A 25,292-nucleotide genomic window follows, 5' to 3' on the forward strand; every position below is an offset into this window, starting at 1 on the left:
TGTTTAAATATGTCAAGGTCATGAATTATAACTAATAGCAAACAAAGGAGATAAAACAGAATAAGAACTACTCAATTTGAAAGAAGGCAAAAAAAAAAAAGAGGAAAAGACAAAGAAATGATGAGACATTACATAACAAAGGTGCAAAATAGATAATGCACAAATCCAGTTGTTAAATTTCAACACTCTTCTCTCAATAATTAATAGAACAAGCAGATAGGAAATCAGTAAGAACACAGACTTCAAAAAGCACTATCCACTTAACTTAGTTGATATTTATAGAACACTTCACTCAAAGACAACAAAATAGATTCTTCTCAAATGCACATGGAACATTTACCAAAGTAGACTATATTCTGAGCAATAAAATAAATCACAAAAAAATTAAAAGATTCAAGTAATATAAAGTCTGTTCTCTAACCACAATGAAATTAAATTAGAAATCAGTAACAGAAAGGTATCTGGAAAATCCCTAATATTTGGAAACCAACACTAAACACTTTTCAGTAACCCACAGAGCAACAAAGAAATCAAAAGGTAAAGAAAGTATTTTGACCTGAACAAAAGTGAAAACATGACATGTCAGAATTTATGGTAGACCAGTAATGCAGTAATTAGAGCGAAATTGACACCACTAATGGCCTAGCGTGGGAAAGAAGGTCTCAAATCAATAACCTTGTCTTCTGCATTATGAAAGTAGGAAGAAAGGAGCAAACTGTATCCAAAGTAAGCAGAATAAAGAAAATGATAAAGATCAAAGTAGAAATCATGAGACAGAAAACAGAAAAACAGAGAAAAAACAATAAAACCAAAAGGTGGTTTTGTGCAAAGATCAATAAAATTAATAAACCTCTACTTAGACTGCAGGAAAAACTGAGAGAAGACACAATATCAAGCATTAAGAGGGGGACATCACTACAACTGTATAGGTATTTTTAGAATGAGGAAGGAAGTATTTCCCAACTTATTTAAGAGGCCAGCATTACCTCCATGACTTCCATTACCAAAACCATTACAGGAGAACTACAGATCAGTGTATCTCATAAGCGCAGATGCAAAAGTTCCAAATAAAGGGGCGCCTGGATGGCTCAGTCAGTTAAGTGCCTTCAGCTCAGTTCATGATCCCAGGGTCCTGGGATTGAGCCCCATGTCAGGCTCCCTGGCTCCCTGTACGGTGGCGGGGGGCCGGGGGGGCTGGCTGCCTGCTTCTCCCTCTTCCTCTGCCTCTCCCCCTCCCCGTGCTTGTGTTCTCTGTCTCTTTCTCAAATAAATAAACAGAATCTTTTTAAATAAGTTCCAAATAAAATCTTAGCAAATCAAACCCAAAAACATAAAAAAGACCAACTAAGGTTTATCCCAGGAATGCAAGATCGGCTTCACATCTGAAAACCAATCAATGTAACTCATCATAATAAAAAGCTAAAAATTACGATATTCTCAATAAATGCAGAAAAATCATTTGACAAAATCCAACATCCATTCCTGATAAAAATATTTAGAATAGAAAGGAACCTCCAGAGATAGACAACAGAAAAAAAAATAGAAGAAAATTAATAAAACAAAAGCCAGTTGAACTAAACCAAAATTAACAATAGAATTTCCTAATCTTGATCAATAGTATCCACAACAAACTTACAGTTGAGATTATAATTAATGATGAAAGATTGAATGCTTTTCCCCTAAGAACTGGAATAAGAAAAGATACCTGCTCTCACCATTTCTAGTCAATACTGTGTTGGAAGTTTTAGAGAGTACAATCAGGCATGAAAAAGAAATATTCGAATACAGCCAGACTGGAAAAGAAGAAATAAATCTGTCTTTAATTTGCAGATGACATGATCATACTTCAGGAGTCAGCAAACTACAATCCAAGTCTATGTACAACCTGCTCCTTTTTTTTTTCCCTGCTCTGTTTTTTTGTTGCTGTTGTTTGTTTTGGTAAATAAAATTTCACTGGAACACAGCCACACCCATTTATTAACATATTGTCTATGGGGGCTTTCACTCTAAAATGGCAGAGTTGAGCAATTGTGACAGAGATCTTATGGAAGGAAAATAAACACAACATGCCCAACATCATCAGCCACTAGTGAAATGCAAATTAAAACCGTAAGACACTTGAGGCACCTAACTGGCTCAGTTGGTGGAGCATGTGACTCTTGATCTCGGGGTCCTGAGTTTGAGCCCCACACTGGGTGTAGAGATTACATTTAAATAAACTAATTTTTAAGAAACCAGTAAGATACCACTGCACACCTATTAGAATATCTAAAATTAAAAAGACTGACCATAACAAGTGTTGACAAGAATTTCAAAAACTGGATTTCTCATCTAGTGCAGGTGGGAATGTAAAATGGTATCACTACTTTGGAAAATAACTGAGCAGTTTCTTAAAAATTTAAACATACATTTGGTTCAACCATTCTATTCCCAGATACCTACCAAAGAAAGTGAAATCATATGATCATACAAATACTTGCACACAAATGTTTACAGCAATTTTATTTGTAATAACTAAAAACTGGAAGCAACCCAAATGCCCATGAACAGTGAATAGATATATCAACTGTGGTATTTCCATACAATGGAATACTAATATTCACCAGTAAAAAGGAATGGATTATTGATGCACACTTGCACATGGATGAATCTCAAAATAATTATGCTGAGTGAAAGAAGCCAGACAAAAAAAGAATACATATGGTATGACTCCATTTATATAAAATCCTAGGAAATCCAAAGTAGCATGAAATGATAGAAGACAGATAAATGGTTGCCTGGGGAGAGGGCAGATGGGGTGAGATGGAGATGGAGGTGCAGAAGAGGATTTCAAGGGGGCTCTAGAAAACTTCTGGTAGTGCTGATTATGTTCAAATCTTGAGTGTGGTTGTAGTTTCAAGAATCTACAAATATGCCAAACTTATCAAACTGTACACTAAATATGTGCAGTCTATTGTATGTTAATTACACCTCAACTGTTTTCTAAAACATCCACAGTTGTAAAACAGGTTTCTGATGTGTGACCCTGTGACACAGAGATCTGCTGAATAAGGATGTAATATCTCTAAACCAGGAATTCCTCAATCCCAAAACTGGGCATAGATATGGAAGCATCCTAATCTTTTCCTTCTGCGAGAACGATAGTGTATAAGAATATAGACCAATATGGTTCCTTGAAGATGATTCTTCATCCCTACTATACGTTTCCTATATCTGTGCTACATACCTGCACTCCAGCCCAACACATATCCATCATTTAACTTAACTACAGAAAGATACCAATGAAAATGAAGCAATTTCATTTCTCACTTTGTATGATCCTAAGGGGAAAATGTGCAGGATCAGTAAAATCATAGGAAGGAGCTCGGGTCGCCTGGGTGGCTCAGTCGTTAAGCATCTGCCTTCGGCTCAGATCATGATCCCAGGGTCCTGGGATCGAGCCCCGCGCGTCGGGCTCTCTGCTCAGCAGGAAGCCTGCTTCTACCACTCCCACTCCCCTGGCTTGTGTTCCTTTTCTCGCTGTGTCTCTCTCTGTCAAGTACATGTGCTATGGTGAGCGCTGTGAATTGCGTAAGACTGTTGAATCACAGACCTGCACCTCTGAAACAAATTAATACATTATATGTTAAAAAAAAAAAAAAAGAAGATAGTAGGAAGGGAAAAATGAAGGGGGGGAAATCAGAGGGGGAGACGAACCATGAGATACTATGGACTCTGAGAAACAAACTGAGGGTTCTAGAAGGGAGGGGGGTGGGGGATAGGTTAGCCTGGTGATGGGTATTTAAGAGGGCACGTACTGAATGGAGCACTGGGTGTTATACGCAAACAATGAATCGTGGAACACTACATCAAAAACTAATGATGTAATGTATGATGATTAACATAACATAATAAAATAAATTAAAAAAAAGGAAGGAGCTCTTAATTTTTCTTATAGCATGTAATTATCTTCCCCAAACAACCCAGAATTAAGTTTTTGGCCCTGGTTTTGAACTCTAAAATGAGATTTACAATGTATAAGAAAGAAAATGGGAAAGGGGAAATGGTGAAAATCACTCATTAAAAAAGAAACTGGGGCGCCTGGGTGGCTCAGTCATTAAGCGTCTGCCTTCAGCTCAGGTCATGATCCCAGGGTCCTGGGATCGAGTCCCACATCGGGCTCCCTGCTCAGCAGGAGGCCTGCTTCTCCCTCTCCCACTCCGCCTGCTTGTGTTCCTGCTCTCGCTGTCTCTCTCTCTGTCAAATAAATAAAATCTTTAAAAAAGAAAAAAAAGAAAAAAAAAAAGAAACTGAAGCTTAGGAAAAAAGTGTTCTCATTCCAGATAAATAATAAAACAGGAATATCCACATTCTTTTTAGGTAATTCCTATAAATGGAGGGTTTCATTTTTAGTTTCTGTAGATCCATAATTTGATACCCACAAACAAAATTTCAGTTATTACAGAACCCCAGAATGTTCACAGCACCCAAACAACCCAGCGATCTGGAGTCTAGCCTCTCCCCCCATAATTCCGTGAATTACATTTTTAGAACCAAAGATGACAGTGGGTCTCTAAAAATAGAAAAAATAGCTTGTATGTGAAAACTACCATCTCTTATGGTTAACATTTTTATTACAAGAAAGCAAATTAAAATGAGCTGTAAATTCAAGGTCAGAAATGAAAGTGTAGGTTTCAAGTCAAACTATAATCATAACCTAAACAAGAATACCATGGTGTGTGGGCGCCTGGGTGGCTCAGTTGGTTAAGCGACTGCCTTCGGCTCAGGTCATGATCCTGGAGTCCCGGGATCGAGTCCCGCATCGGGCTCCCTGCTCAGCGGGGAGCCTGCTTCTCGCTCTGACCTTCCTCCTTCTCATGCTCTCTGTCTCTCATTCTCTCTCTCTCAAATAAATAAAATCTTAAAAAAAAAAAAAAAAGAATACCATGGTGTGTATGTACATTACATAAATTACACATGCTCATATAGACATGCCTATGTGCCATTACACACATGTTCATGCATGTGCACGCACGCGTGCACGCACACACGCACACACACACACCCCTCTGCAAACATTTTCAGGAGTATTTCCTACATGCCATGTGCCAAGTTCCTTAAAACACTGGACTTTCATTTTCCCAACAACCCTGTGAGGTAGAGCCAGTGATTATCCCCGTCACAGATGAAAAGACTTGCAGAGAGGTCACACGGCAACTAAGGTACACTGGGATTTTCTTGGTAAATAAACCTTTCCTATCGTCCTTCTAACTTTCTAAAACCCTAGGCATAAATGTCCTCCTTTGTTTTCCCCATATACTCCCTAGTTGGGAATTTCAAAATCTGTATTATGCTGATCTTATTACTTTCAAAATTTCTTGAAGATTTCTTACAGCCATTGGACATCTACTTTTCAGGGGAGTGTCTTAGGATTGTTCATACACAGAAAATAGCAAAAGTACTGTTATTCAAATTGGTAATGTGAGTAAAAGGCTGCTCTTTAGCATCAGTGGGGTTTTTGTTCATTTGTTTTTGTGGGTTTTTTGTTTTGTTTTTTGTTTTTGTTTTTTGTTGCTTGTTTGTTTTTCATTGAAGGGAGCTGATCTTGGAGAGAAACAGAAAATTTTGTTTCGATTTTTTAAAATCAGAACTGCTTTCATGCCTTTGGCAACATTCTATTTCCTTGACTATTTGGAGCCATTAGGAAGAATATTTAGGCCCTAACAGTGGACTGAAGAGACTTTTGGCTCTTGTGTATACTATTGTTTTTCTTGAGTTCTCAAGACCTGTGACCAGCTATTATAAAAAGTTGCCTATTTCTCTCTAATTGTATCAACTTGCACACTGTTAACAATATGTGTATTCAGAATGCCTTCCTAATTCTTTCTGAGCAGGCATTGCCTCTATTTTCTCAGCTTCTCCCCGGCTTCCTTGCATGAGCTCACCTGACAAGGAAATGCAGCTATTCTGTTTGTCCTCTCCACACTGGACCATCTAGGTCAGTGTCCTAACTCATCCCTGATGGTCTCTGAGATATACAACTATTCCAGAAGATTCAATAGTTACTCTTAAGGAATTTTTAGGTAGAATTGATTCCTATTAGGAGGAGACTTGCTGTCACTTTTGTTACCTTCAAAGCTGGTCCCTTCCCTGAGGCTCTTAATTTTTTGAAAATTTGATGCTATTTCAACTGAAAAAATTAGCAAGACTATTAAAAAACAAATTGAGGGACACCTGGGTGGCTCAGTCAGTAGAGCATGCAGTTCTTGCTTTCAGCTCAAGTCATGATCTCAGGGTAGTAGATTGAGCCCCGCATCAGGCTCCACGCTTAGCAGGGAGTTTGCTTAAGACTCTCTCTCAGGGCACCTGGGTGGCTCAGTTGGTTAAGCATTTGCCTTTGGCTCAGGTCATGATCCCAGGGTCCTGGGATGGAGCCCCACATCAGGCTCCCTGCTCCACGGGAAGCTGGCTTCTCCCGCTCCCACTCCCCCTTGTGTTCTCTTTCTCTCTCTCTCACTGTGTCTGTCAAATAAATAAATAAAATCTTCAAAAAAAAAAAAAAAGACTCTCTCCCTCTCCTGCTGCCCCTCCCCTCACTCTCTCTCTCCAAAATAAATAAATCTTTAAGAAAAAAAGCACGTTGAGGGGAGATGTTTAAGAAACTGAAAAGTAATTGCAAACAACATTGGGTAATGATGACTTTCAGTTGTTCTGTATCAGTTAAAATTTGTGCTCTTTTCCCTGTGTACGTGATGGTTCTATTTTTCTCCAATAAAATTTTATTTAAAAAAAATAAGGTACAGGGGAGATGAACTAGCTTGTGGCTCTTACCCACGCTATTGCACTGCCTTGCCTGTCTACATAGAATAAGGGGATGCTAACTAACATGGACATCTTCTGATAAGAAAAGGGGAAGGCTGAAGGATGAAAAATCTGTCATGCTTGAGGCCTAAAGCCACAGACTAGTCTTGGAGAAAGTTTAATATGCTGCTTTCTCTTTCTATGTAACAGGGTGGGGGCTGGAGTGGCCCCATGCTCCTGATTAAATCCCCAGAAAGGTCATAAGGAAAGCACTCTGATCAAGTACAAATTATCTGAACCCCAGTGCCTACATCTTGGTCACCTCTGACTCTCCAATGCCTGGAACAGTAACTGGCATAAATTAGGAGCTCATACATGTTTTTGTTGATGATTTTCAAGAAAGAAATGTTTTACTGACAGGCGCTGAGGAGTAGTAACTGACGGTGTGGGTCCGACACCAGCCCCATCAATCACTATGCTACTTTCCGTACGGCTGTGCTTCAACTGTTCCATCTGTGAGATGTGGGTATCCGTGCCCACCTCATAAGGTAACTGAGATAATTAAACGAGTTACTGCATATAAAGAGCAACTTCTGGCACACAGCAAGTGCTTCATAAAAACTGAAGTGAAGAAGAGAGTCATGTGATCAGATTTGTTTTTAAGAAGATAAAAGGCAATACTGGTGGCGGACAGAAAATTCTACCAAACGAACACTGTATCGTCACAAAGACACAAAGAAGGTGACCATATTTTCCAGTGTAGTTAGGACACTTTCTGATATTAAAGCAAAATATTAACAGCAGAAATGTTTTAGCTAAACCCAACAGAAATTTAAAATGGAACAGGATTAAAATCTAGATATCCTGACTCATAATCCAGTGTTCTCTCCACTAGGAAGTAGTATCCTTACCCAAGTCACTTCCTTGCTACCCCTCTTTTAACAAATATTCTAGTACCACTATCATAAATCAAATGGTTCTGCTTAGAGTTAAATGGCTGTCCCCCTTGAAAATACTCTGTGGTTCCCAGAGCACACTACTTAATATATATAGAACTGGGATGAAAATCCGCATTTAAATGACAGCGCCACCTCATCGATGCCACATTAACTTGCCATTACCACTGCACAATAGATGTTAAGTTCATAAGCCAAATACCACTGTTAAATTGCTCTTGGTTGTTTTGTTTAAAGGCGAGAAAAAGAAGAAATTTCAGTGTTAATACTCTTATCCCATGTTGCGTGTTTATAACAGGGGTGATATCTCCTTGAATTTTGAGTAGCACCAAGCACAGCACCACGCATCCTGGTTGACCGTTTACACTGAGCAGTACATTCTAAGAGGTAAAATATCTGTGTGACTTCAGAAAATTAATTTTAGGTTTGGTTCGCTCATTCTTTTGCTCAACAAATATTTATTTTAAAACTAAGTATTTAATAAGAAGTAGTATAATATAATGGTTAAGAGTTCATACTCTAGAATGCCTGGGTTTGAATTCTGTCTCCAGCTGCTTACTAGGTATTTGCAACTTCAGTCTTACTCAACTTCTGTTTTCTTATCCATAAAATGGGAATAAATTACAATACCGCCCTCTTAAGGTTGTACGAATTAAATAAGGTAGCATATGTACTTAGTACAGTACTTAACACATAAAAGGCACTGAATCCATTTTAGCCATTATTACGATTATATTAAAGAACCACTTTCTAAGGTGTTGGGGTTTCAGTGGTGTACAAACCAAGACTTCCCTCAAGGAGGTCACTATCAATTGAGAAATGAAACTCAGATGAATAAATAAAGACTGGGACCTCTAAAATGGTCCTAAAAGAATGGGAGTCTAATTATGATTTTTTAAATTCTGCTATCACCCATTCAATTTTTAGCTCCCCAAGGGATCTTCCTTACCATCTGGGCCATCAATTCAAATGGGTTTGAAAAGCACTCATAATTTTCCTACATCACACCTCCTCCTCAACAAGAAAGGTTCTGTGGGTGGAAAACAGCAAAGAACACTGGATGTTATGCAGAAAGCAATCACTCTTCAGAGGACATAAGGGCCCTATAGAATTAAGAGTCACAGAAAATTGTCCAGATCAGAAAGAAGTGATCAACTCATTCAAGATTCAGAGAAAGGTACTAGTAAAAAGGGGGGAAAGGGAATGCACCTCGAAGTATTCTTCTAAACAGAAATATAACTTCGAGAACAGTTTATCTAATCAGTTACATTATATTACAAATGACAGATATGTCTCATCCTCCACCACTACCTCCAGACAGAGAATCAGATGGTGAGAGAGAAAAGGATTCAAACAGACTCCTCATTATGTATGTACCCTCAAATCCCCTTTTAAGTAGCAGGGAGTGGGTAAGAAAAAAGAAAAATCTAGAAAATGGAAATATATTCTAATAAAACTGTTGGTAAAATTCTGAAACCTGTTCCTGGGCTTGCCTTTCCCAGCCAGGTGCCTCTTTCATCTTACACCTTACCTCATCTCATTCCTCCCCTGTGCAGCATAAGTGCACTTAAATGGAGACCTTGTGGAGACTGACTGAACCCAAAGGTATGTCTCTAATGGTGAAATATCAGTGGGATAGATACTCTGGGAGAAGGAGAGTATTTACTGAGCTATCCTTCACATACATCAGCAAGTAGGGAGCTCCACCATGTCCAGCTCAGAAAGCTGGCTCGGAATTCAGTTAGGAAGAGCAGTATGTCATAAAAATCAGGATGAGAGGGGCACCTGGGTGGCTCAGTTGGTTAAGCATCTGCCTTCAGCTCAGGTCATGATCTCAGGGTCCTGGGACCTAGCCCCATGTCAGGCTCTCTGCTCAGCGGGGAGTCTGCTTCTCTCTCTCACTCTCCCTCAGTGTTCTGCCCCCAGCTCTCAAGTAAATAAATAAAATCTTTAAAAAAATAAAAATAAAAAGTATCAGGCTGAGAAAAATGAAAGATAAAGTATTGCTATTTGCCTAATTCACAGTTTAGTGTATTTTGACAATGCCCTTGGTATTAGGCAACAAAGGATTTCTCTCTGCCACTTTAGCTATCTTGTTAGAGCTAACCCTAACACGTAGGAAAGATGGCTGACCCAACTAAAAAGAGAATGCACATCTGTCTATCTGGCCTACCTGTGAGGAAGCATTTCAGCCTCAGGGACGACTGGTTCTAACTTTAGGTACACAGAAAAGCAAAATCTTGCCCAGATAGAAATAGTTTACTGTTTCTCCTAACCCATTAAAGCTAATTTTGCAAATCTCAAATATCTCACACAAACCTTCTAATGGGTTTTATCTGGCTTTGGTCATTGTGATTTTTGTAAGAACTAGCTTCAGTTCATAAACAGACTTCTTTTAAAACAGATTTTCGTCAACTTGGGATTGCTATTATTTTCCTCTTTGCAGTTGGACTTTTGTGTCCACACTCTCCTTAAAAAGCAGCCCGTATGCAGCTGAAGCTTCTGCATATGCATGATGTTCTATGCATGCATGGTGTGAGTGTAGTAAAAGGAATGGCCAGCTTGGTCTTCTCCACAACTATAGTATTTCTCCTAGAGGACAGGGCCTTCGTCATGCTTTAGCACAATGCCCTGCGTGTACAGGAGGTACTCAATAAATACTCACTAGACCCAGGGGATGGATCTGATCAAGATTTTTTGGGAATGAAGGGAAATGTTGAGGGAGATGTTTCCTGTGTGTCCCATAAGGTATATAGCTTTGTCAGAGACTGGAAGTGATTAGAAAAAACTAACACAGTCATCACAACTGAGCAAGCACTAAATTTTCATAACTCAAGGGCTACAGCCCTTAATAATGGCATGAACTCAGCATCTTTTCTCTCCCACAAGATGCCCTGAATTCTAGAAGAGAGTGAATGGGTTTATACATAGAGGTAGGACAAGGGGATGAAGGGGAAGTGTCAGAGATATGACTTAGTTAACTAACAGTGAGTATTACATTTCTATATTTTATGTTTTACCATAAAATCAAGTGAATTTTATATTATTCACCATAATAATATATCCATGTGTTTCCAAATAATAAATCTTCCCCCATATCCTGGAGTAACATTCAAATGTATGTTTTATATATATATATATATGTCAAATATCCAAATGTAACTCCCAGGTGGAGGTTACCAAGTGTGGGAAACACAACACAGATAGACCTCAAGTCAGAACTGAGTTTATCTGGTTAGTTCATCCAGCCAGCTTGTAAAGTGCAGAGGGAACAGTATGTGGGAAGTTAAAGTGGGACAGGTGTGGGGTGTGGATGTCCAACAACTCCTGGGCTGAGCCCTATGGGACACTCCAGGGGAGCAGCCAACTAGAGAATGCAGCAAGGCCCCTGTAGAACTGGGGAAGAGACAGTGACAGAAGGAAAGGGCAGGGAGGATAGCAGGTTTCCAGACCCTTACATGTCCTGCATAACTGGCTGTTAAAGAGCGTGCAGGATGGGATTAAGCTGATCACTTTCTCAGTCTGGTTTACAAGTCTTGTGCCTCAGGTCCTTTTGAAAACCTCTTACTTTGCCTTTGATTCTTAGTGCGTTTGAGGTCAGTAGTAAGGAGCTGAGCCTTGGTGCAGGAGCCTGGGCCTTACTCATTAATAAGCCTTTACTGGGTGTCCACCATGTGAAGATCATTACCAGGTATTACTGCTTTGTTTTGTTTTTGTTTTTTTTTTTTTTAAAGATTTTTATTTATTTATTCATGAGAGACAGAGAGAGAGGCAGAGGGAGAAGCAGGCTCCCAAGGAGCAGAGAGCCCGATGCGGGACTCGATCCCAGGACCCTGGGATCATGACCTGAGCCGAAGGCAGACGCTTAACCATCTGAGCCACCCAGGCGCCCCACTGCTTTGTTTTTAAGTGGATCCAAATTCTCTTTACTTTGTCTTCTCACATAAAATACAGGATTCATATTTTTTTTAATTTTTACAGTTTAATTGAAGTATGCTTTACAATATTATTTTAGTTTCTGGTATACAATATAATGATCAAAGAATTCTATACATTTTTCAATGCTCATCATGATAAGTGTACTCTTAATCCCCTTTATCTATTCTATTTCACTTATCCCTGCATGGACTATCCCTCTGGCAACTACCAGTTTGTTCTCCATATTTAAGAGTCTGGGTTTTTTCTGTTTTCTTCATTTGTTTTGTTTCTAAAATTCCACATATGAGTGAAACCATACTGTATTTGGTCCTTCTCTGTCTGAATTATTTCATTTAGCATATACCCTCTGGGTTCATCCATGTTGCTGCAAATAGCAAGATCTCATTCCTTTCTGTGACTAATATTCCATTGTAGATATACTACATCTTCTTTATTCATTCTTCTATCCATGGACACTTGGGCTGCTTCCATATCTTGGCTATTGTAAATATTCCTGCAATAAACATAGGGTGCATATTCCTTTTTGAATTAATGTTTTCATTTTCTCTGGTCAAATACCCAGTAGTAGAGTTACTGGATCATATGGTAATTCTATTTTTAATTTTTCAAGGAAACTACATACTATTTTCCATAGTGGCTGCACCAATATACATGCCCACCAACAGTGTACAAGGGTTCCTATTCCTCCACATCTTAGTCAACACTTATTTTTTCTCTTTGACTTTAACCATTCTGACTGGTGTGAGGTGATGTATCATCGTGGTTGTGAACTGCATTTCCATGATGATGAGTGATGAACATCTACCTTCTCATGTGTCTGTTGTCCTTCTCTCTGTCTTCGTTTGAAAAGTGTCTATTCAGATCCTATGTCCATTTTTTAATTGGATTAATTGGTTTTTTGGTGTTGAGTTATATAAATTTTGGATATTAACCCCTTATTGGATATATCATTTGCAAATATCTTCTCCCATTCAGTAGGTTGCCTTGTTTTGTTGATGGCTTCCTTCCCTGTTCCAAAGTTTATTTTGATGTAGTCCCAGTACTTTAACTTTGCTTTTGTTTCCCTTGCCTAAGAAGGAAATAAGAAGACATATCTAGAAAGATGTTTCTACAGCTGATGTCAAAGAAATTACTGCCTATATTATTTTCTAGGAGTTTTATGGTTTCAGGTCTCTCCATTTAGATCTTTAACCCATTCTGAGTTTATTTTTGTCTATGCTTCAAGCAAGTGGTCCAGCTTCATTCTTTTGCATGTTGCAGTCCAGTTTTCCCAGTGCTATTTGTTGAAGAGACTGTCTTTGTGTATTATTGCCAAATGTATATTATTGCCTCCACTGTCATAGATTAATTGACTATATATGCATGGGTTTATTTTTGGACTCTCTATTCTGATCCATTGATTTATGTGTCTATTTTTGTGTAATACCTTACTATTTGGATTACTACAGCTCTGTAGTAGGTCTTGAAATCTGGGATTGTGATACTTTTAGCTTTGTTCTTCTTTCTCAAGATCACATTGGCTATTCAAGGTCTTTTGTGGTTCTATACAAATTTGAGGATTACTGTTCTACTTCTGTAAAAAATGCTGTTGCTATTTTGTTAGGGACTGTATTCAATCTGTAGATCGGTTAGTATGGACTTATTTTAACAACTGGTTCTTCAAATCCATGAGCATGGAATATCTTTCCTCTTGTTTGTGTCATCTTCAGTTTCTTTCATTGATATTTTATAGTTTTCAGAGTACAGATCGTTCATCTTCTTAGTTAAGTTTATTCCTATTAATTTCATTATTTTTAGTGCAATTGTAAATGGGATTGTTTTCTTCATTTCTCTCTCTGCTACTTCACTATTATTGTAAAGAAATGCAACATATTTCTGTATATTAATTTTATATCCTGTGACTTCACATTTATCAGTTCCAATAGTTTTTGGTGGAGACTTTAGGGTTTTCTATACATGGTATCATGTCACCTGCAAACAGTGAAAGTTTTACTTCTTCCTTACTAATTTGGATGTTTTCTCTCTCTCTCTCTTTTTTTTAAAGATTTTATTTATTTATTTGAGAGAGAAAGCACATGAGACAGGGGAGGGTCAGAGGGAGAAGCAGACTCCCTGCTGAGCAGGCAGCCTGATGCGGGACTCGATCCAGGGACTCCAGGATCATGACCTGAGCCGAAGGCAGTCGCTTAACCAACTGAGCCACCCAGGCGCCCTCTCTCTTTTTTTAAAGTTTTTATTTAAATCCTAGTTAACATATAGTGTCCTGTTAGTTTTAGGTGTACAATTTAGTGATTTAACACTTACATACAACATATAGCTCATCACAAGTGCACTCCTTAATCCCCATCACAAATTTATCCCACCCACCCCCATCTACCCTCTGGTAACCATCAGTTTGTTCGCTATAGTAAAGAGTCTGTTTCTTGATTTTCCTCTTTTTTTTCCAAAGATTTATTGTTTTGTTTCTTAAATTCCACATATGAGTCAAATCATATGGTATTTATCTCTCTCTGGCTGACTTATTTTGCCTAACATTATACTCTCTAGCTCCATCCATGTCATTGCAAATAGCAAGATTCCATTCTTTTTATGGCTGAGTAATATTCCATTGTATAGATACCACTTCTTCATTATCCATTCATCAGTCATGCACATTTGGGCTTTTTCCATAATTTAACTATTGTAGATAATGCTGCTATAAACATCAAGGAGCACGTAACCCTTCAAGTCAGTATTTTGTATTCTTTGGGTAAATACCTAGTAGTGCAACTGCTGGATCATAAGGTAGTTCTATTTTTAACTTTCTGAGGAACCTTCATACTGGTAAGAGAGTTCTCCACATCCTTGACAACACCTATTGTTTCTTGTGCTGTTAATTTTAGCTATTCTACAGTGTGAGATGGTGTTGCACTGTAATTCTGATTTGCATTTCCCTGATGATGAGTTATGTTGAGCATCTTTTCATGTGTCTGTTGGCCATCTGCATGTCTTCTTTGGAAAAATGTCTATTCATGTCTTCTGCCCATTTTTTAATTGGATTGTTTTTTGTTTTTTGAGTTTTAGAAGTTCTTTATAAATTTTAGATACCTTTATCAGATATGTCATTTGCAAATATCTTCTCCCATTCCATAGGCTGCCTTTTAGTCTTGTTGCTTCCTTCATTGTGCAGAAGCTTTTTATTTTGATGTAGTCCCAATACTTTATTTTTGCATTTATTTCCCTTGCCTCAGGAGACCTATCTAGAAAGAAGTTGCTAAAGCCAATGTCAAAGAGGTTACTACCTGTGTTCTCCTCTAGGATTTTTATGGTTTCAGGTCTCACATTTAGGTCTTTCATCCATTTTGAAATTATTTTTGTGTATGGTAGAAGAAAGTGGTCCAGTTTCATTCTTTTGCATGTTGCCGTCCAGTTTTCCCAACACCCATTGTTGAAGAGGCTGTCTTTTTTCCATTGGATATTCTTTCCTGCTTTGTCAAAGATCAATTGCCCATATACTTATGGGTTCATTTCTGGGTTTTCTATTCTGTTTCACTGATCAAGGTGTCTATTTTTGTGCCAGTACCATATTGTCTTGATCACTACCACTTTGTAATATAACTTTAAGTCAGGAATTCTGATGCCTCCAGCTTTATCTTTTTCAAAATTGCTTTGGCTATTTGGGGTCTTTCGCAGTTCCATACAAATTTTAGGATTGTTTATTCTAGCTCTGTGAAAATACTGGTAGTACTTTGATAGGGATTGCATTAAATGTGTAGATTATATTGGGTAATAGAGACATTTAAACAATATTTGTTCTTCTAATCCATGAGCATGGAATGTTTTTCCATTTCTTTGTGTCATCTTCAATTTCTTTCATCAGTATTTTATAGTTTTCAGAGTACAGATCTTTTACCTCTTTGGTTAGGTTTATTCCTAGGTATCTTATGGTTTTTGGTACAATTGTAAATGGGATAGGTTCCTTGATTTCTTTTTCTGTTGCTTCATTATTGGTGTAGAGAAGTGCAATAAATTTCTGTACAGATTTTGTATCCCACAAGTTTATTGAATTCATGTATGAGTTCTAGCAATTTTTTGGTGGAGTCTTTCTGGTTTTCTATATTGAGTATCATATCATCTGCAAATAGTCTGACTTCTTCCTTGCCAATGTGGATGCCTTTATTTCTTTTTGTTGTCTGATTCCTGAGGCTAGGACTTCCAGTATTATGTTAAATAACAGTGGTGAGAGTGGACATTGCTGTCTTCTTCCTGACCGTAAGGGAAAAGCTCTGTTTTACCCCATTGAGGATGATGTTAGCTCTGGGTTTTTTGTACATATGTTGAGGTATGTTCCCTCAAAACCTACTTTATTGAGGGTTTTTATCATGAATGGATGTTGTACTTTGTCAAATGCTTTTTCTGCATCTATTGAAAGGATCATATGGTTCTTATCCTTTCGTTTATTAATGTGGTGTATCACATTGATGGATTTGTGAATACTGAACCACCTCTGCAGCCCAGGAATAAAACCCATTTGATCGTGGTGAATGTTTCTTTTAATGTACTGTTGGATTCAGTTTGCTAGTATTTTACTGAGGATTTCTGCATCCATGTTCATTAGGGATACTGGCCTGTAGTTTTGTTTTTTAGTGGAGTCTTTATCTGGTTTTGGTATCAGGCCTCATAGAACAAATTTGGAAGTCTTCCTTCCTTTTCCATTTTTTGGAATAGTTTGAGAATAGGAATTAACTCTTCTTTCAATGTTTGGTGGAATTTGCCTATGAAACCATCTGGCACTGGACTTTTGTTTGTTGGGAGATTTTTTTTGATTACTAATTCAATTTCTTTGATGGTTTCCATTTATTCAAGCTTTCTATTTCTTACAGTCTCAGTTTTGGCAGTTTATGTGTTTCTAGGAATTTATCCATTTCTTCCAGGTTGTCCAATTTGTTAGCATATAGTTTTTCACAATATTCTCTTATAACTGTATTTCTGTAGTGTTGGGTTGTTATTTCTCCTCTCTCACTTGTGATTTCATTTATTTGGGTCCTTTCTCTTTTCTTTTTGACAAGTGCGGCAAGGGGTTTATCAATTTTATTAATTTTTTCAAAGAACCAGCTCCTGGTTTCTTTGATCTGTTCTGGTTTTTTTTAGTTTCAATATCATTTATTTTTGCTCTAATCTTTTTTTTATAAATCTTTTTTTTTTTTTAAGATTTTATTTATTTATTTGAGAGAGAGAATGAGATAGAGAGAGCATGAGAGGGAGGAGGGTCAGAGGGAGAAGCAGACTCCCTGCTGAGCAGGGAGCCCGATGCGGGACTCGATCCCGGGACTCCAGGATCATGACCTGAGCCGAAGGCAGTCGCTTAACCAACTGAGCCACCCAGGCGCCCCTTTTTGCTCTAATCTTTATTATTTTCCTTCTTCTGCTGGCTTTAGGCTTCATTTGTCCTTCTTTTACTAGATCCTTTTAAGTGTAAAGTTAGGTTTTTGAGATTTTTCTTGCCTCCTAAGGTAGGCCCTGTATTGCTATATACTTCTCCCTTAGGACCGCTTTTGATGCATGGCAAAGGTTTTGGACTTCCGTGTTTTTTCATTTTCATTTGTTGCCACGTATTTTTTTTTCTTCTTCTTTAATTTCATGGCTGACCCATGCATTCTTTAGTAAAATGTTCTTTAACCTCCATGTATTTGTGGTCTTTTCTAATTTTTTTTTTTTTTTTTGTAGTTGACTTAAGTTTCATAGCGTTGTGGTCAGAAAATATGCATGGTATGATCTCAATCTTTTTGTACTTATTGAGGCCTGATTTGTGACCTAGTATGTGTCCTGGAGAATGTCCCATGTGCACTTGAAAAGAATGTGTATTCTGTTGCTTTAGGATGGAATGTTCTGAATATATCTGTCAAGTCCATCTGGTTCAGTGTGTCATTCAAAGCCATTGTTTCCTTGTTGATTTTCTGCTTAGATGATCTATACATTGATGTAAGTGCAGTGTTAAAGTCCCCTACTATTATTGTATTATTATCAATGAGTTCCTTTATGTTTGTTATTTATTTTATTTTTTTAAGATTTTATTTATTTGAGAGAAAGAGAGAGAGAACACAAGCAGTGGAGGGGCAGAGGGAGAGGGAGAAGTAGGCTCCTGGCTGAGCAGTGAACCCAATACGAGGCTCGATTCCAGGACCCCAGGATCATGACCTGAGCCAAAGGCAGAATGCTTAACCAACTAAGTCCCCAAGGTACCCCCCTTTATGTTTGTTATTAATTGTTTTATATATCTGGATGCTCATAGGTTGTGTATATAAATATTCACAATTGTTAGATCTTCTTGGTGGATTTGTCCCCTTTATTATGATATAGTGCCTTTCTTCATCTCTTTTTAGTCTTTGGTTTAAGGTCTAATTTGTCCAATTTAAGTATTGCTACTCTGGCTTTCTTTTGGCATCCATTTGCATGATAAATGTTTCTTCATCTCTTCATGTTCAATCTGGTGTCTTCAGATCTAAAATGAGTGTTTTTGTAGGCAGCATATAGATGGGTCTTACTTTTTTGTACATTCTAACACCCTATATATTTTGATTGGAGCACTGAGTCTATTTACATTCAGAGTAATTATTGATAGATATGTGCTTAGTGCCATTTTACTACTTGTTTTGTTGCTGTTCCTGTTGATTTTCTCTGTTCCTTTCTTATTTTTGTCACTTTTGGTCTTCTTGTCCACTCAAAGAGTCCCCTTTAATATTTCTTGCAGGGCTGATTTAGTGGTCATGAACTTCAGTTTTTGTTTGTCTGGGAAACTCTTTACCTCTCCTTCTATTCTGAATGATAGTCTGGCTGGATACAGTATTCTTGGATACAGATTTTTCATATTCAGCATTTTGAATATATCATGCCACTCCCCTCTGGCTTGCCAAGTTTTGTTGAGAAATTTCCAGGTAGCCTTATGGGTCTTCCTTTTAAGTTAAGGACTTCTTTTGTCTTGCTGCTTTTTAAGACTTTTTCTTTACCACCATATTTTGCAAATTCAATCACAGTATGTCTTGGTGTGGGCCTGCTTCTGTTGATTTTGACAGGAGTTCTCTGTGCCTCCTAGACCTAGGTGTCTGTTTCCTTCCCCAGATTAGGGAAGTTTTCAGCTATTATTCCCACAAATAAACTTTCTGCCCCCTTTTTTCTCTTTTTCTTCTGGGATTCCTATAGTACAAATGTTATTACATTTGATGGAGTCACTGAGTTCCCTCAGTCTAGTCTCCTGTTCTGTAATTCTTTCTCTCTTTTGTTCACCTTTATTATTTTCCATTACTTTGTCTTCTTCTGTTTTTCTTTTTAATTACTTTGTCTTCCATATCACTTATTTAATCCTCTGCTTCTTTTGGCTTTGTGTTCATTGCAGCAAGCCTATTTCCAATCTCAGTTATGGCATTTTTCATTTCTGATTCTTTATCTCTTTCATCTCTGTCTTAAGGGTCTCTCTGAAGTCTTCAGTTCTTTTCTCAAGCCCAGAGAGTGTCCTTATGTTTGTTGCTTTAAATTCTCCATTGGCCATGTTACTCATATCTGTCTCATTTAGGTCTCTGGCTATGACCTTATGTTGTTCCTTCATTTGGGACGAATTCCTCCAACTTGGTATTTTGTCTAAGTCCTTGTCTTCTTCTGAGTATTAGAAAAGCCTATTATTTTTACTGCTTGTGTGTGCTCAATGAGTAATATTATGAAGAAGCGGTCATATAATGTCCAGGGTCTAACTCTTCAGGGATGGTCTCTGGTATGTGCTTCATGAGCACTGCCTGCTGTGTCTTGGCTGCTCTATCCTTTAGGACAGTCATCGACAGAGGCTCACCTTGCCTGCAGTGGGCAGTGTTTGGTCCTTGGCCAGAATGCACCAGTTTTAACTAGGTGTGCTCTGGTCTGCTTGTTAAATGAGACCTGATACTGCTTCGACTAGAACTGAAGCCCTGCAGAACTCTGGTTGGGGGACATGGTGTGGACAAGGATTTCTGCTGGTCTTCTGGAGAAGGGGCCTGCTGCTCAGGGACTAAGGCAATCTTGACCAAGACGGGCAGTCCTGCCAGAGCATAAGAGTGTAGGACTTGGTGTAAGTAGGTTAGGTAGTCAGTGTTGTTGCTGCACTGCTTATTGCAGGTCGCTCTGTATTCATGCTGAGGGGTAGGAGAGGGAAATGGTGCAGCTGGCTCCTTTGTTCCTGGAGAGGCATCTCCCTGATTGCTGTCTCTCAGGGGAGTACTCCGAGAAGAGCGAATAATCTCCCCCATGTGTGACCTAGGCGTTTTCCAGATATTACTTCCATACTGACCACCTCCAGGTTGTTTGCCTGCCTTCTCTTCAGGAGCAGTGCAGTGCCCTCAGGGCTCTAACCCAGCAAAGCCCACTGACTTTTAAAATTCCAGTATTTGTGCCCTGATGGTTGCAAGAACTCATGAAAATCAGCTCGTCTCATTTTCCCAGCCAATGGCTTTGGGAAAATGTTCTCCCTGTGCCTTCTCTTGTGTGCTCCTCTCTTCCTCTTCCCCCCACCCCTCACCTTTCTGTACAACCATGGCTCCTTCCCCTCCACAGCACCTGCAATCTGTTTCTCCCCTAAACCAAAACTCTGTACTTCTTACCTTCTTTGATGTGGATCCTTCTCTCCCTTTAGTTGTGGAGTTTGTTCTGTCAGTTTTCAGGTTGATTTCTGGGGTATTTAGAATGATTTGATAGTTATCTAGTTGTGTTCGAGGGAAGAGGAAAGCTTAGGGTCCTCCTGCTCTGCCACCATCTAAGCTCCTCCCCGAATGCCTTTTATTTCTTTTTCTTGTCTGATTGCTTTGGCTAAGAATTCCACCACTACACTGTATAGAAGTGGTGAAAGTGGACATCTGATTTTGTTCCTGATGTTAAACGAAAAGCTCTCAGTTTTCACCATTGAGTGTGATGTTAACTGTGAGTTTTTCTTATATGGTTTTTATTATGTTGAGGTATGTTCCCTCTAAGAGGGATTTGCTGAGAGGGCAATATCAATCTTACGGTGCCAAGGAGCTCCAGTGGCGCAATCGGTTAGCGCGCGGTACTTATACAATCTTACGGTGCCAAGAAAGCATATACATGGAAAAAAGAAAATTAAGAATAGATTTTAAAATGTAAAAAACCTAAAGATCACTCCTTAAAAGTACTTTCCATAATTTTGGGGATAAGGTGGCATCTTATAAAAAGAAGTCAAGAAAACATTATCCTGAAAATAAACACTGTTAGGTCAGATATATAGCATATGTTATTTAAAGTAAAATACAGTTTTATATATATATTTTAAAAATTTTATTTATCTATTTGACAGAGAGAGAGAGAGAGAGAGAGAGAGAGCACACACAAGCAGGTGTGAAGTAAAACAAGAACTGTAAAAGCATTTAAGGTTTGTCTCCACATACAAAACCATTGTACCAATCCAGAGACCCAGAACTTCTGGATGGAACTGAATGGACCCAGAAGATCAGGGAATAAGGATCCTTTTCTATTTATACTCAACTCAGAGCTCACTCCAGCAAAAGCAGCTCATTGTATAAATAAATGGCTTCTAAAAGCCAGATGATGTTAATGGTTGCATTTGAGTCCAGCAAAGAAAAGATGATTCATTTGCTGTGTGTTAAATTTTAGACTTATGTTGAACAAATGTGACAGATGAAAACTTCAACAGAAAAAGAGAAAAGAAGCCAACCTGCTTTCCCACTTGTTAAAATTAGGTTTTATAACAAAATAGTCCAAATATAAGTGGGAAAATATACTATTTGGAATATCTTCTAAATATCTCTTTGTATATACAAACACAGAAAACCCCTATTTCTCTGTTGGTACAAGAAGACTATTTTATTACTTTTATTTATTTTATTTATTTATTAAGTAGGCATGGAGACCAATGCTGGGCTTGAACTCACAATCCTGAGATTCAGACCTGAGCTGAGATCAAGAGTCTGATGCTTAACAATTTGAGCTACCCAGGCGCCCCAAGAAGACTATTTTTAAAAATTCTGTCCTAATATAAAATCAGGCAAACTGAATTAAATAATTAAATAGACAGTAAGTCTATTGACATACTGAGTCGTGACTGCTATTAACTTACTACATGGCCATATACTTAAATAGCAGCAATTCTTTCTCAGGAAGAAACTCAGTATATCAAATATTTTGAATATCAGGGTCTGAGATTAAAACTCAGGTTTCTGGTGTGCCTGGCTGGCTCAGTTGGTAGAGCATGCAACTCTTGATCTCAGGGCTGTGAGTTCGAGCCCCCCTCCCCCTGGTTGGGTGTAGAGATTACTTAAAAATAAAATCTTAAAATACATAAATACTTGAGTTTCCAAATGCTTATGTCCTTGACTTGCAACCACTCAGTCTATACTATACATTCTACAGCAACCTAACCCAGCTTGCCTCAAAAGCTAACATGCATACAAGCCACCCGGCTTTGGTTAAATGAAGATTCTGATTCACTACTCTGGAATTAAGCCTGACATTTTTTTATAAGCCTGTCCCTTTATTTTATTTTATTTTATTTTAATTATTTTTGGGGGGGAGGGGAACCTGTCCCTTTTTATAAGCTATTGGTCTACAAACCATACCCTGAGCAGCAAGGCCCTAACCCACATATCCAAATGGTTAATCAAGGTTAAAATATCACAGTGCTCCTATCAGGTGCTGCTGTTGCTAGGAGTTTATCTACTGGAAAACATTTTGACAGCAATGGTGCCCCTATTTCTTCCTCCTCCAATTCAGTGATGAAGTCAGTCCTTTGTGTTCTGGGGACCCTGGGGACACTTGTAATCTCACCCCACTAATCTTCTCCCTCTTATATTATCTTAGGAATTTAGTTGTAGGTGAAAAGACCCACCTGGATGATGATCATGATTTTTGTGAGTCGGGGTGAGGGCTGCAAATGGCTGAAGCTCCACTCAGATCTTGCTACTCTGACAAGAAAAACAAACTCCTTCCCCTCCCCGCCCCCCCCCCCCCAGGATGCTACCAAGAGCATCCTGAAGCAGAAGTTTCACTGTTGTGGGTTGCTTGATCTTGGAACATGGACTAAAAAGGATCAGGGGAGAAGTTTGTGAACCTGTGGAAGAAGAGGTTCCTGACTCTACTTATATAATTCCCAATTAGTAGGGAGCAGCTGGTGACTGCCATTCTCAGCAGTCACTTCCCACCCCTGATGCCTAACAAGGTTGACTCTGAACCCATTTGCCTTGGTCAAAAAGAGCAGTGCTTCCAGGAAGCATATTTAGGGATCTTAATATATTTATTAGCTCCTAGAAAAAAGAATCCAGTATTAGACTTTCAGACACCCACTACCAAGCATATATTTTAACAAAGGTATTATGTTTGACAGAAGGGGATTGTGCTCATTCATTCATTTATTCAATATGGACTGAATGTTACTGAGCACCTACCACATTCTGTATTGGGTAGTAGAGATAGAATGAACAATTCCTACTCTCATGAACCTTGCATTCTAACAATACATTACTTAACCAGTATACAACATTCTAATTCTACATACATTATTAACTGTAATTGCAATAAAGGCTATAAAGAAAAGTACAGGGGACTATGAAAGCATATAGCAGGAGGTACTAATCCCAAGAATTGGGGAAAGCTTCCCTAAAGAAATGACACTTAGGATTGAATCTGATGGGTAAGTAAATTCAACCCTGCAAAAAATGGCCAAAGTATATATTACATGCACTGGGAAACATGTGCAGTCTTTCTGAGCGGCTGTGAGAAAGTAAAAGCCAAGGAAGCTAACTATAGTTATAGTTATAGATATATATAGATACCAGCTATTCTGACCACTGTGAGGTGATATATCATCATGGTTGTGATTTGCATTTCCCTGATAATTAGTGATGCTGAGCATCTCTTCAAATGTTTTCTAGTCATCTCTATATCTTCTTTGGAAAAAATGCCTATGCAGGTCCTCTGCCCATTTTTTAATCAGATTATTTGTTTTTTGATGAGTTGTAAGAGCTCTCTATATATTTTGGATACTGATCCCTTATCAGATATATCATTTGCAAAGGGGCAGAATACAAAAGGATATTTAAAGTATGGACTCAATTATTTCTAAAATGTAGAGAAAAATGACAAATACATAAAAATGGTAAATTGTTGCCAACACTGCCCCGATAAGATTGTGAATAGTTATTTTTCTTATGTATACTTTTTAAACTTTTTAAACTTACCAAATTTTACTTCTTACAGTTAAAAAAAAAAAAAAGTCCAGATCCCCAAATACAACATGGTAGTGGCTCCCTTCTCCCCTTGCCTAATGTGACCTTTCCACCATACACACATTTACCTACAGGATACATCCTCCACTCCAGACCTAGTCTTTGACCGTCAATCCTACTTTTAACTGCCCTTCAGTACTAGGCCAATCCATAGTGGCTAGTGTTAGTTCATTTTCTAGTGGAAAATACCACTAAGAATACTGATACCCAGTGAGAAGAATGATATCTGTAAGAATCTTATTAGCTAACCAATACTTAAGCTTAGGATAGTTTATAATGTACTTGGAGGAATGGAAAAACAGCAAGTAAATATAACCATGGCACATACTTACACTTAATGTCTAATGGCTCTTATTCTATAGTTTGTCTTAGTCTGCAAAACTGTAAGTTTGGACTTCAAGCACTTTCATATTGTGAACTTTTACATGTTCAGAATATTACATAACAACCCAATTGTAACTAAGTTCAAAGATTTCAATAGATTAAAAAAGCATCTTCAAAGCTCAGTGTCTAAGGTTTTCAACATTGCAGGGGTCTGGAATTTTCAAAAGATATATAGCTGTGCTGCACAGCTATCAGAGAAAAGATTCTGTTAATGAGACCATAAGAAATCCAAAGATGTCCTCAGCACAGAGGTTGAGAGCATTCCAGAATCCAGATGTTCAGAGGATTCACCCTAACTTTAAAGGAAAGTGTTTATTTACAAGCTCTCCTACCCAACAGTTTTTCTGACAACAAATTTTACCCAATTTGCTCTTTCTTATCTGGTTTTCCTTTTTTTGTCTTCCCCATATGTCCCCAAGCCAAACCTGAATTTCTATATACTGAAAACCCAAGATATGATGATAAACTGAAACATCAGATATAGAATTAAACTAAACAAAATTTACTAAGTGCTACTATGTTTCCAAACTTACTGTTTATTAAAAACCATATAACTTGGAAATATATAAAGAATGGAAGATACAAAACAGTTCAGTTCTTAAATAGTTCTTAAACATATCACAGTGATTTCATTGTGATCCACAGCCACTAGATTCCAGAGATACATCTTCTAGAGACTCTCCACTAAAACCGAATTCACTACTTTTCAATATCCAACACATCATATCCAACTTAAACTTACCTGTATGATTTATAATGCAAATTGAAACCTTCCAAATCAGCCATTCCAAATGCTCTTATTAAAATAGTGTTGCTCAAGCATTTTTTACAGAAGTATAGCTGACATACAATATTAGTTTCAGGTGTACAACGTGGTAATCTGAAGATTTTACAATGCTCACCACTGTAAGTGAAATAACCATCTGTCACCATACAAAGTTGTTACAATGTTGTTGACTATATTCCCCATGCTGTACCT

General features: G+C 38.1%; 1 protein-coding gene and 1 long non-coding RNA gene across 2 annotated transcripts in view; one reads left to right on the forward strand and one right to left on the reverse strand.

Moving 5' to 3' along the window:
* Window positions 1-25,292, reverse strand: part of JAM3 (junctional adhesion molecule 3) — a 105,500-nt gene that overhangs the window by 48,815 nt on the left and 31,393 nt on the right. The window lies entirely within an intron of this gene.
* On the forward strand, window positions 5,134-8,182 carry LOC123857649 (uncharacterized). The gene is made up of 3 exons (XR_006793934.3): window positions 5,134-5,201; window positions 7,201-7,328; window positions 8,035-8,182. It is a non-coding gene; the product is annotated as an uncharacterized LOC123857649 (long non-coding RNA).

This window comes from Mirounga angustirostris, unplaced genomic scaffold (genome assembly GCF_029215605.1).
Source record: "Mirounga angustirostris isolate CCGP_5_RB_7025 unplaced genomic scaffold, mMirAng1.0.hap1 SCAF_13, whole genome shotgun sequence".
Classification (NCBI taxonomy): Eukaryota; Metazoa; Chordata; class Mammalia; order Carnivora; family Phocidae; genus Mirounga; species Mirounga angustirostris.